Genomic DNA, 14,071 nt, shown 5'->3' with positions numbered 1-14,071 from the left:
ATCTACCACTGAAATATCCTTGCATGCAATGCAATCTAAACATACCCCTGAAATCAAAAAGGTTATCATTACTGATTTCCAAGAAAATGAATCTAAATTATGCTGTTCTGAATATCTCTAGCAAATAAGAACCAGACAATGTACTATAAACACAAAAAGACCATATTTACTATCCCCTTCATTGCAATTAAACTAAATAAATTACTTCCCTGTATCTCAAACGAACCCAGTTCCCAAATACTAAAACCAATCAAACTCGTCTTTCCTGTCAGATGTCATCTCCTTCTAGGAGGTTGACTACCATGAGCTTCCACCATGTATGGTTTTGTGCTTCTCATTTGCATTCTTCATACGACAAAAAGGTCCAGTCCTTAATATTTCCCATCCAATCTGTTCTTTTTCTTTCTCTTCTTCTTTTTCCTTGTACACTGCAACTCCTCTTAAACACTGCAAAAAATGGCCACATGGCTAGCTCACAGTCAGTTTTCTTCTTTATTCATCTGATGATGTTTTTGACATAAATGAAACTGCCAGTACCTGTCATGTTTATTGTTGGCTTACTATAACAAGTTTTGTTTTGTTCTTGGTTCTTTAAAATTCAAAGGTTTCAAATTCATCCTTTCATCATTCATTCATCTTAACTTTTTCGTCATTGGTTTAAAATTCTTGTTTCATCTTTGTTTTTCCTACTCTCATTTGTTACTACCTGGTACCTACCACTCTAAATTGCATATCTCAGCTCTAATGAAGTCTTATAGTCAAGTTTTCAGCATTTATATCTTTAAGGCGTAGGCAATGGGGGGGGTCTGTTCCATTGAAAAAATTGCTTAGCATTTTCTTTTACATTACACATGTACTATCTTGTAGCTGAAGGAATTGTATATGTTGTAGTTTCTTGCCGAATATAGTAAACTATAAAGTATTGGCGACACTAGCGTTAGCCAATGCAAGTGATCCTAGTACGTAGTACAATACCAGGGCAACTCGTTGCAAAGGTGGGGGAAAGTTCAGATCGCTATTCTTAGGTATTTTCCATAATGTAAAAACACATTTCCTAGGAAATGTATGCTGTTATTACATTATGGAGGGAGGTCACTACCCAGACCGGTTTCAGCCTTTTTTGAGGCTTCATCAGTGAGTAGAATGGGAGTTCATGTCTTTCATCATCGACCTTTGGAGTATAAAGATTGCTGAGGGTCAGCAGGTAGTAATAGGGGAAATTAAAGAAAGGTAGAGTAGGATAGTAGGAGATAAAAAGAGGCCTCAGTCAACCTGTTTAGCTGTGTAACCCAGAGGTTGTGGCTAAAAGGTCTATTAAACATAATCTCCTTACACCTGTTCTAAAAAAAAAAACTTAAAATTTACACTTCACTTTATACGAAAAAGATAACTGTAGGTTACATTAATCCAGGTATCTGGAGACGTCATCTCGTAACTCCTAAAAAAAAGAAAAACGTTTGTTAAAATTTGGAACTTAGATTCTTCTTAAACTATGCCTTACAACTGAAAAAGAAAAAAAAAAAGAGAAAAAAAACTACGATAGCGGAATCTGTATTGAGGTGGACTTTATCAACCAGAGAACCGAGAGTTGGGGGAAGAACCCGGCCTGAGTGATGCAGCCCACAAGGAGCTGCACCGCCTCGATGTAAGCCTTCGCAGCCCGGGTTCTCAGGTCTACCCACTCCTTAGTGAGCTAGAGAAACCAATAAGTTGTACAATAGAATTAAGTATTTAGTTGGTCCTGAAAGGAGGACAAGTTTTTAGTTTGCCCTGAACTCTTTTTTTGTTGTATTTTTCTGTAAGATTTGAGAAGCTACTGTTTTTTCCCGGCCATTTATTATTTGGTGAAGAGCTTTATACAGACTCCTTTCTGTTTCTTCGTTTAATTCAGGGATTCCTTTTAGCTATGCTGGTTTTAGTTCACTTAATCTTTCTATATAGAGGTCTCCCCATTCTAAGCTTATGGTCTCAGGACCTGTGAGGAGGAGTATAGGTGCTCCTATTTTGTTTATTGCCCTTTGGAGGATTACCTCGGAGTCTTCTGGGATTAAACGCATTAGAACCCTTTGGGCGTCCACGGCGGGGATGGATTCTTCCTCCGATTCCTCGGCTGAGGTAATATTGCCTTTTCTTGATTTTTCAGTCTCTTGATTTTCTATTCTGATCTCCCTTTCTTCCTCTTCCTCAGAGTCAGATACTTCTTCTGGGCATGTGTTATCTGGTTTTGTTCTCTTCGTTTCTCCTTCTTCAGGGCTGATTGGTCTTTTTTCTGTGTTGTTGCTGGCTTCCATTTCTTCTACTTCTGTGGTCTCTTCCATCTCGATGCGAGTTTTCCTTGCGTTACGTTTCTTTTTTTTCTTTATTTTCCATTCTGAGTTTTTCGTGGTGGCGGCTTGATTTCCTGTTGTTACTGTCACGATAGCTGTGGGTTGAATGACTGGAGAGTCTTCCTGCTCCGTTGTTTTAGGCTCCTCTGCTGTTTTGCCTATAACTAGAATGTCGTCCTTTTTTTCGGGTTCAGGTTTATTTACTGGAGTGGCTGCTGGGGTTGGCGATATAGCACCTCCTATTCGTTCTGCTTGTGTCCTGTTGGGACAAATGTCTACTTTGTGGGTTGTATTTCCACAATTCAAGCAAGGTGCCTCACACTGACCTAGAGCATGTCCTGCCGCCATGCAGTTCCTGCATTTGTTCTTCGGGCAGTCTGCACCTAGATGTTCAAGTGATCCGCACCGAAAACATTGCTTTCTTACACCAGGGTAGTTGACTACTACCCTGGCAGAGCCTAGAAATACAAAGTTGGGGACCTCAGCCTTCATCTCCATAAGGAAGGTCACCTTGCCAGTCTTCCAGTCGGGGTAGTCGGCATTGTTGGTGATTTTGACGTTCTGTACGTCTCCCCATTTTGAGAAAACCTTTTCGATTATCTCACTCCCTTCCTCGAGATATTCTACAGGGAACCTTTCTATTCGTAGTGTCTTCAGTAGACTTTCTACTACGAAGGGATAGATCATTTTCCCTTCACATTCTACACCTGCCATTAACTTATTCCTGGTTTCTATATCTTTCACAACTACCTGGTATCTACCTGCTCCATAAGGGGTAAAACCAAATATCTTTTGTGCCCCTACTATGTCGGCGAGAGCTCTCGCTAAAGTTCTCTTCGGTATGTTGACGCCTGCCTCTATACCGAGGGTCTTCACTCGCGGCAGAAATGAAATCATTTGGAAGAGAGAAAAATATCTCACTATGAATTAACTCCCGGAAAAATGGATAGACCTTTAAACCAGGGCCAAGCGTTCCCCGTTTGCAGAAATCTCCTGCTACACTACATAGAGGCAGAAGACTACAAGCAGGCACAAGGCAAAAAGAGAGGAAAAATAACTAAAAAAAATTTCTCACCAAAGCTGGAAGTTTCTGGCAGCAGGACTGGAACATGCAGCTTTCTTCTAGATTCGTTGGATCGGACTCTCCTCACAAACTGGAACTCATACTGGAACGAACTGGAATTCATCAGTGAGTAGCTAGACCTAATACCAAAGTGTATAGCGAAAAGAACTTATGTACTCTGCGAACGAGTTTTCCAAACAGGTGCAACCATTAAGTTACTTAAGTATAAAGAGCTAATAAGCTTCATTTCGGCAATGAAAACATTACTTAAATTAAGGGGATATTAAATCCCACGTAGTTTTAAAACCGAACAAGAAACTCAAAGATCGGAATCAGAGAGTTTCTTGCCGAATATAGTAAACTATAAAGTATCGGCGACACTAGCGTTAGCCAATGCAAGTGATCCTAGTACGTAGTACAATACCAGGGCAACTCGTTGCAAAGGTGGGGGAAAAGTTCAGATCGCTATTCTTAGGTATTTTCCATAATGTAAAAACACATTTCCTAGGAAATGTATGCTGTTATTACATTATGGAGGGAGGTCACTACCCAGACCAGTTTCAGCCTTTTTTGAGGCTTCATCAGTGAGTAGCTAGACCTAATACCAAAGTGTATAGCGAAAAGAACTTATGTACTCTGCGAACGAGTTTTCCAAACAGGTGCAACCATTAAGTTACTTAAGTATAAGTAACCTGTTTGGAAAACTCATTCGCAGAGTACATAAGTTCTTTTCGCTATTCACTTTGGTATTAGGTCTAGCTACTCACTGATGAAGCCTCAAAAAAGGCTGAAACCGGTCTGGGTAGTGACCTCCCTCCATAATGTAATAACAGCATACATTTCCTAGGAAATGTGTTTTTACATTATGGAAAATACCTAAGAATAGCGATCTGAACTTTTCCCCCACCTTTGCAACGAGTTGCCCTGGTATTGTACTACGTACTAGGATCACTTGCATTGGCTAACGCTAGTGTCGCCGATACTTTATAGTTTACTATATTCGGCAAGAAACTCTCTGATTCCGATCTTTGAGTTTCTTATTCGGTTTTAAAACTATGTGGGATTTAATATCCCCTTAATTTAAGTAATGTTTTCATTGCCGAAATGAAGCTTATTAGCTCTTTATACTTAAGTATATGTTGTAGTTTATGTAATTAAGATGGACTGTGGTTGTGACATAGTTTGGGGTTCAGTCAAAACAGGAGATCAGATTTGGGTACCTGCAGGTGATGATGCACATCATTTAGGTTGGTGTTATACCACAAATGAAGTGAGTATGGAAGAATTTTTTTTTTTTTTTTTTAAATTTTTGGGGGAAGTTTCTTTAAGGTTTATTATTCAATTTAATCACAGTTACACTATTTATTGATGTTTATTTTTATACTGGCATTATGAAGATGAATAGGAAAAAAAATAGCAGGGGAACATAGTGAGAGGAGATGTTCTTAAATGTATTGCCAGTATAGAGAATATCCATCTCCATGCCATCATGTCTTCGACAGTGCCTCTTGCATGCAATTAGTCTCCATCCAGGCATGACCTGACAGTGCTGCTATCTACTACACTGCCAGGCACAATCTGGTAGTGTAGATGGTAGCAAGATTATGCACCAGCTGAGTAGGAAGCCTTCTAGATGTGTGGCCATCCCGGTTAGTCTGTCCTCCCATACACTGTTGGCCAGCCTGTGGAACTTCTTTACTTTATCCTCAAAAATAGGACATGAAGAATAATCAAATATTTGCACATGAACATTGATTGCAAGGATAAAGTTCATTTTTTTTTTTTAATGTTTGGGATTTGTATATCACAATTGTAAAACGACAGTTTTGCAAAACAAAATGTTATGCAAAGCATTCAGTGTGGAATCTCTCACTCATGGATTGAGTGCTACTATGTGAAATGCAAACGTTTTGTGAATTTTTTTTAAATTTAGTGGTGATAATTTCATTTAATTATTTTAATTTATGTTTTGAGATGGTTGCTGACACGAAATTGCACTATCCTAAAATCGTCTAAATTTTGGACTAGTTTCATCAGTATCAGATAATATACACTCTGATAGATCAGAGGGTTTGTGTTGGCCAGTAATGGATTATCTTTTATGTGGCTAAATTTTAATTTTTCTATATTGGAGCCATAATTTCAAAAATTTAATGTGCATTTTGTCTGTGGTATCTGTAGGTGGAAGATGAATTTTATCACTTGGTGTGAGACCAACCTCCCTGCTTATTAGCGGCTTGAAAATGTTCCATGTTTGGTCTCTAGCACATTGACTGCCATACTAGAAAAAAAACAATTTTTCCTTCGGGCCAAGGTGTTTTATTACGAAAATAGAATAAAAACTTCGAAAACAAAACGATCCTTTCTAATAAAGAAGATGTAGTGTGTGCAGGCCCAGCTGGTGGCGTATGAAATATACACAGGTGCCTAAAAGATGTCAAAAAATATGAGATAAGAGTTTAAACAAACAACGAATGGTACATATAATTATGAATGTACGTCGTCTTCCGTTTGGGCCCCTTCAGATCTTCCCGGAAACGAATAAATAAATTCTGAAATTGTATCCTCGACCCGATTATATCACTGTACTTTTTTATTAAAATTTACGAAATTATACCTAAAATAGATCTTCTTTATTCTTTGATGTATCATAAATCAACCTATGATTAATTGTTGAGTTCCGTGTAAGGGCCGTATCCTAATTTTAATCATATCGGATGCATGTGGTCCGACCCTAAAAGTCGGCTTACTACTGATAATTCATTCCTCTTGACATTCGAGCCTGTTATGTTAGCAGGCTGTTAGGGCGGCATCAGCGACCCAAAATAATCGGCGAACTCTCGAGTCCAATGCGAAACATTCTTGTAAAATTCTCTTATCTATTTTCATTGAATCTTCCTGAGAGAACTAAGTAGGCTAGTATTCTGTAACATTTCCAACAAGTTATATTGAACAATTGTTGGTGTAAAAGAAATATTGTTTTGTATAAAAGACATAAAGGTAGGATATTTCACTTGCTTTAGAAGAAATGTACCTATGTAACTAGGTTAAAAAAGATTTGCAGAAATTTGGGGTGAAGTAGAAGAAAAATAGTACACCAGAAATGGTTTTGAAGTGGATTTATAACAGCAACCTTGAAGAACTCTTTGCAAATTGACTGATTGCATTGAGAATACTATTGACTTTGCCTGTTTCAGTTGCTAAGGGAGAGAGAACATTTTTTGAATTACAATTAATAAAATCCACCTGTGATCAAGCATGAGTCAAAAAAAACTAAATGGTTTGGCACTAATTTCAGTAGAAAATAATATTGCTCAGTCTATCAACATTGTACTGCGACAGGATTTCACTAAAATGAAAGCCAGACGACGAGTCCCTTTTAGCAAAATTAATATAAAGAATACGTGAATAAATCTCTTAACTTTATATTGCTATTTTATATTATTTTGAAAATTTGTATAAGCAGGACTAATCCGTAGGTAACATTATACTGTAAAGCGGTTTTCATTTGTTTTTCATTTCCTGTTCGTTTATTCGCTTTATTCAAAAAAACAAAAAAAATCCCCTCCTGGTGGCACTTTTTTTGGCATTTAAGAAATCTTGCTATACTGTCTATAAAACAGCAACTGAATGAAATAGACCTTGATAATGTCATCGACGATTTTGCAAACAGAAAAGCAAGAAAATAACATTTTAGAATGTTGGAATTAAAGTTTTACTTCAAAAAGAAACATAGTGTTTTTAATTTATTTCCCTTTACGTAGTTCTGGCGTTTTGTAATTTTTTAAAAAACCTATGTAGGAATTACCAACATTTCGAAAAAACTGTGCCATTTATAACATAATAAATCTAAAATCATGTTTTGAATACATATGGATACATAATTAATTAAACTTTAAGTAAACTATTACGTGTATCATCATTGAACAAAGTTTTAATTTTTATTAAACAAATGAATAATATGATATAATTATGTTACTACTTACTTTTAATGAGATGGTTGAGCTTCTTGGCTCATGCAGAATTGATGGATATATGGCTCAATATTGGTACTTCAGTCGAAGATAGACATACACACTAAGACGATTTCTGTACTTTTGTTTTTATTTGCAGGAGCAGTGAAAATCCTTTCTCACAAAGATAGGTTGTAGAAAACTGCATGACGATTTTCAGTGCTGCTTCTGATAATTCGGGAAATTCACTTCCCGCTAAGGCGAGATCCAAAATCGATCCTAACCAAGATCACGAAATTGCATTTTAAGCCCACTGTCACTTGAAAGCTCAATAAACTGTTCTTTTTTTGATAACGAAAGGTCATTCTCATGACTGTAAACCTGAAATGGATCGCTAACCCACAGAAATTTCTTATAAACATTATTCGGAAAATATATTTCAAAATTCTGTTTCAGAGTTTTGAGATGGTCCCAAACCCTTTCCAGAAACTCAGAATCAACAAAAAGATCATTTTCCTCGAAAAAGATTCCAATGTTGGAAAAGGTGCAAATTGTCTGTCTTTTACATAATTAATCCATAAAACCAGTTTTTTTCTCGAATGCCTTTATTTTGTCGTAGGCATCAAGAACAGTTAAAGAATTTCCCTGAAGGAAGAGATTTAGTTCGTTTAATTTTGAAAAAAAATTTCTGAAAGATAGTGTTGATAACCATGCTTTATCAACAAGGAGTGATGCAAAATTAGAATTACGTTCATTTACAAACAATAAAACTTCATGCCTTAATTGAAATAACAGGTATTAGTACTTGGCCTCTGGAAAGCCAGCGAATTTCAGAATGAAGCAGAAGTTGTATATATTTGCTGTCCATTTCATTGCAGAATACTGAAAATAACCTGTTATTTATCGGTCAAGCCTTAATAAAATTAACTAGCTTTACAGCATTGTATAGCACAGTTTTAAATTCTAGTGGAATTCCTTTGGAGGCTAACGCTTCCCTATCTTTATTTCCCTATATATATTTCGGATATGAAACAATGTACCCAGTTCATATCCGGAACTACTTTGTTGAACTTAGAAACAATCCCACTATGCCTGCCTGTAAGGGCGCGAGCTCCATCTGAACAGAAGCCCATACATTTTCCCCACTGCATCCCTTTGTGTAGTATGTAATTATTGAGAGTGTGAAATATTTCTTCTCAAGTTGTTCGGGATGACAAAATTCTACAAAACAGAATATTGTCATGAATGTTATAATGCGCATATCTTATTATGCATATCTTATAGATATGCATAATAAGGGCTCTTCTTAACTCTTTCGATTAACTGAGATTCTACGTCGCCTGCCATATCATTAATTCTGCGACCGACACTGTCATTTGAAAGAGGAATCAAGCATCATTTAGTAATTTGTTGCCAAACATAGTTTTTACCACATCTTGTATAGCTGGAAGTAGTAAATTCCCTAATACAATGAGGTTTCCCTATTTTCACTATGCGCAAACTTAAGAGATAGGATGCTTCCAGTGCCTTGCCATTAATCAAACCCATGGCCGAAACTATATCTTTCCTATGATTTAATGTCCCTAAGCGTCGCTGAAAAAATTCTATTTGCTTATTTTTCACATCACAATGTTTAATTTCTAAATGTCGGAGTTTCGCGGGTTTCATGCACTAGTTCGACAACACTTCATAACACAAAACATTGAGGTTTCTGTTCACGTTCATTTCCACACCAAGTAAACCTGAATTCCAAATATGAACTGTTATATTTCCTGCTGTATTTTTTCTTTGAACTGCTTATTTCTTCTACTTTAATAGTATCAGATTTACTTGCCGTTACAACACATGTATCACAATTAGGGGTTAGCATCACCTGTTCCATTTGCTCTTCTTTTCAAAGCCCTAGTTCTAAGCCACATTTCCATTATTAAAATAGTTTTTGAAAAATATATAAATTCTTAACAAAGGCTTAACTCACGACGCACTTTGTCCAAGTATCACTTAGCACTTCTGAAGATATACTGAGCCTTGGTTGAAAGAGGGAAATCTTCAGCATTTGGTTGAAATGTAGATAACACATGCTCACTTCAAATCTGACAAAACAGCAAGGGAAGACAGAAGCAATAAAACTATATTGTTGTTCACTTTACCCCTCTTTTATTATTCATCATTCTGCTGATACAAATTTAGCAGCAGAGTGACGAATAATAAACGAGGGGTGACGTGAACAGCAATATAGTTTTATTGCTTCCGCCTTTTTAACATTCTGACGCTATTTATTTATTTTTTTATGTCTCAGTTTGATTTCAATACTTTCTACTTACTTATTCAATTTTAATTTGTTTTGTTTGGATAATTAAAAAATATATATTTATTTAATTAATTTACGTCTGCCTGCAGACCATCTGTCCCGTCGTCGTGGACCAGGTTGTCAGGTTGAGAAACTCTGATCTAGACCACTGACATTAATTGTGGTAGTGAATATATCTCTTGTTCTTTAAGATTGATGTTGGCAGAGCTTCCAATTAGGCCATAAGAGGATGAGTTCTTACAAGGAATTTAGTAATACACCTTGAACTGAGAGGGTAGGGAGTTGATCTTGAGAATGGATAAAAGCAGGTTGCTTCATATAAGGTTTGAAAGCAGTAAACGTTATTTCTTTCAAGTTCCAGCTGTTTTTAATGCCCTTGGATATAAGGGACAGATAATAGCATAATTGCGATCTGTATATTGAGAGATATAAAATGCAGGTAGGAGCAGGTATCATGTTAATTTTCATTATTATTATTTTATATATATATATATATATATATATATATATGAAAGAATGATCATTAACTCGGTTAACATACATATTTTTTAACAAGAATTGAATGACTAGAACCGAGATTTAAGTAAAAAGGTTTTAATATAAAAACACGACTAGTTTCGGCTTGTAACAGCCTTCATCAGGTGACATTATAAAAGAAAGAAAATACACTAAAACACTGAAGCTTAAATAAACTATGAACATCATAGAGATTCTCTATACATAATTGACATTAAATTGTTGTGGTTGTATTTAAAGTTTTTTTGTTTGTTGTATAGTTGGGAATCTACGTGCTAGTAGCATCTTGTGAACGCCAGTACATGATTACAGCTGAATTGACTATCTGGGAGGTTGTAGCTCAAGTCATTATTTAGATGAACAAGACTGAAGATGATTTCTCTAGATTCCACGATTTTTCTCTCTAGTTCATCATTGCAACGGAAGATGTTAGTAGATTTTTTCCAGCAGACTTTGGGTTTCATCATTAGGATTAGCTGAGAAAAGGATATGACTTGATAATGCACTGGCTCACTGTCTCTTGTAAGTAATGTCCCTCATGTGTTCTTCCATATGCAATTCAACAGATTTGTCTGTCTGCCCAAAATAAGGAATATCACAATCACACAATATTTTATATGCTCCATGGTATTTGAGATGATGATGACAAGGTTTTTGGGTGGCTTATTAAGAAAAGGATCTTTGGAAGCGGAGTGAACAAGGTTCTGATATTGTATTTTCTTAGAACTTTTGCTAATTTATGTGAAACTGTACTTATGTAAGGAATAGATATATTGCCTTTGAATCTATTTGTTTCTTCTGAACGATGTCTAGGAGGATTAAGAAAGAATCTTTCAATGATTCTCTTGGAATATCCATTAACTTCGAAAGAAGTTTTGAGATGGTTTATTTCTGTAAGAAGTTCATTTGGGTCATCCAGAAGAGAACGGGCTCTATGTCCCAAGGTAGAAATTATTCCAAGTTTATGAGGAGGGAAGTGATGAGACTGACTATGCAGATATCTAGTATGTGTGGGCTTTCTATATATCGATATTTTGAGTTTACCAGAAGAGCGGGTCAGTTTGACATCAAGAAAAGGCAGGGAATTATCCGTTTCAAGCTCGGCAGTAAACATAATACTATGATGACTATTGAGATGTTTGAGGAAAACCATAAGGGAATCATGTCCATGGCTCCAAATAATGAAGACATCATCTACATAGTGTTTCCAAACTTTAGCTGTTAAAATAAAGGAAGAGATAGTCTTGGTTTCAAAATCCTCTAAGTAAATATTTGCAAGTACAGGTGATAAAGGATTACTCATAGCCAGTCCATGATTTTGCTTGTATATAGTATCTTGAAATCTGAAGTAACTGGACTTGATGCAATGTGTAAGCAAGGCTAACATTTTTTTGGATAACTTGTCCTTGAGTAATGTTAGGACTTCATCTGTTGGGACATTAGTGAACAGAGAAGTTATGTCCAAGCTAGCCATGATTTCATCTTGATTAACTGTTATATCCTTGATGTATGTAACGAAATCTGTAATGTTCTTCATAAAGGACTTACAAATACTAGGTATTTGGCAAGATATTTTGAAAGGTTGTACGTCGGAGAATTGATACCTTCTACAATGGGGCGTAGTGAACTTAATACATCATAGTATTAAGTTTACTGCCGAGCTTGAAATGGATAATTCCCTGCCTTTTCTTGATGTCAAACTGACCCACTCTTCTGGTTAACTCAAAATATCGATATATATAAAGCCCACACATACCAACAGATATCTGCATAGTCAGTCCTATCACTTCCCTCCTCATAAGCGTGGAATAATTTTCACCTTTGGACATAGAACCCGTTCTCTTCTGGATGACCCAAATGAACTAACAGAAATAAACCATCTCAAAACTTCTTTCAAAGTTAATGGATATTCCAAGAGAATCATTGAAAGATTCTTTCTTAATCCTCCTAGACATCGTTCAGAAGAAACAAATAGATTCAAAGGCAATATATCTATTCCTTACATAAGTACAGTTTCGCATAAATTAGCAAAAGTTCTAAGAAAATACAATATCGGAATCTTATTCACTCCACTTCCAAAGATCCGTTTCTTAATAAGCCACCCAAAAATCTTGTCATCATCATCATCTCAAATACCCTGGTGTATATAAAATATTGTGTGATTGTGATATTCCTTATTTTGGGCAGACAGACAAATCTGTTGAATTGCATATGGAAGAACATATGAGGGCCATTACTTACAAGAGACAGTGAGCCAGTGCATTATCAAGTCATATCCTTTTCTCGGCTAATCCTAGTGATGAAACTCAAAGTCACAAAGTCTGCTGGGAAAATTCTACTAACATCTTCCGTTGCAATGATGAACTAGAGAGAAAAATCGTAGAATCTAGGGAAATCATCTTCAATCCTGTTCATCTAAATAACTTGAGCTACAACCTCCCAGATAGTCAGTCAGCTTTAATTGTACTGGCTTTCATAAGATGCTGCTACTAGCACGTACTTTCCCAACAATGCAACAAACAAAAGAACAGCTTTAAATACAGCCACAACGATTTAATGTCAATTATGTATAGAGACTCTCTCTATGATGTTCATAGTTTATTTAAGCTTCAGTGTTTTAGTCTTTTTTCTTTCTTTTATAATGTCACCTGATGAAGGCTGTTATAAGCCAAAACTAGTTGTGTTTTTATATTAAAACCTTTTTACTTAAATCTTGGTTCTAGTCATTCAATTCTTTTTTTTAAAAATATATATATTATTGTAGCCACTGTATAAGAATGTGTGATGAATAAAGGAGAGTTCAGCTGCAAGAGAAGTTCTGGTTGGAACAGTTGATGGCTCTTGTTAACAACTTTTTTATTATAATATTATTGTTGGCATGTGTGGAAGAGAGGAGGAAATGGGAAAGCTTGAATATATCTACCTGTTTGAGTAACTTTTCTGTAACATGAGAAAGAGTTTTGTTAGGGGAAATCTATGATTAAAGTGTTTAGAAAAGGTGCTGGCTGTGTATCCAACTGGAGAATATATACATATCCCAGCTAGATAGGAAGTTTGAAAACTGCAGTATTGAAGGCGTCTTTTGAAATCCATACAGAAGTTTTGTAGGGGAGGAGAGAACCTATTGCTGCACCCTCTCTTATGTATAGTGTCCTTCCAAGTGAATAACTGACATGGATAATAAAATTGGAGAGCAATGTTTAGGGGAAACATTTTTAAGTAAAGTTAAAATATCAGAATTGGGATAATGGTGAATAAACCTATTTCTTTTATTGTGCTGTTTTCATGCCATTTAACCTTAACATGAGCTTCAACCAGCAAATAAGCCTAAATATATTTTTCAATAATTTGTATTCCCCCCCTTACTTCTCAAGAATTGTTGATGTTTAGCAAATTTACAGTATTCAACAAGATGTATGTAACAGTGATACTTTTTTTTGGGGGGGGGGGTGCACACTTAAAGTTAATGTGTAGTTTATGGAACTTTGATCTCTTTTGTCTATACACATAATTGGTTGATATAATTCTGCCACTTCTGTATAGCATTTGATCATGAAATTTTGCAAGAAAATATGTTTAGTTTAAGTACATTTAGTTACATTTAAGTAAAAGTCTTGCATTACTCACAGAAATCTTTAGTCATTTTAATTGAAATGCTGACAGTGACCTGCTATGCCACAAAACATAAATGGAAATAATTGATTGCTGAGAAGGCAGTCAGTCTCCTTACCTCAGTGGTTAATATATCTATAAGCACTCCGATGGTAAAGCCTCATTAAATCAGTTGTTGATGTAATGAGGACTCATCACAAAAGAACATATCTAGTCCTGGGCTCCATGGTTAACTATTATGCTTGTTCTGGCACTCATCACTCCAGATGAATCTGCTGAAATATCTGAT

At 35.9% G+C, this 14,071-nt stretch overlaps 1 protein-coding gene across 2 annotated transcripts in view; it reads left to right on the top strand.

Moving 5' to 3' along the window:
* TSG101 (tumor susceptibility gene 101) overlaps nucleotides 1-14,071 on the top strand; it is a 220,767-nt gene that overhangs the window by 18,956 nt on the left and 187,740 nt on the right. The window lies entirely within an intron of this gene.

This window comes from Typopeltis vanoorti, chromosome 17 (genome assembly GCF_054136105.1).
Source record: "Typopeltis vanoorti isolate ZY-2024b chromosome 17, IOZ_Tvanoo_1.0, whole genome shotgun sequence".
NCBI lineage: Eukaryota > Metazoa > Arthropoda > Arachnida > Uropygi > Thelyphonidae > Typopeltis > Typopeltis vanoorti.
This window is presented reverse-complemented; position numbering and strand designations above follow the sequence as displayed.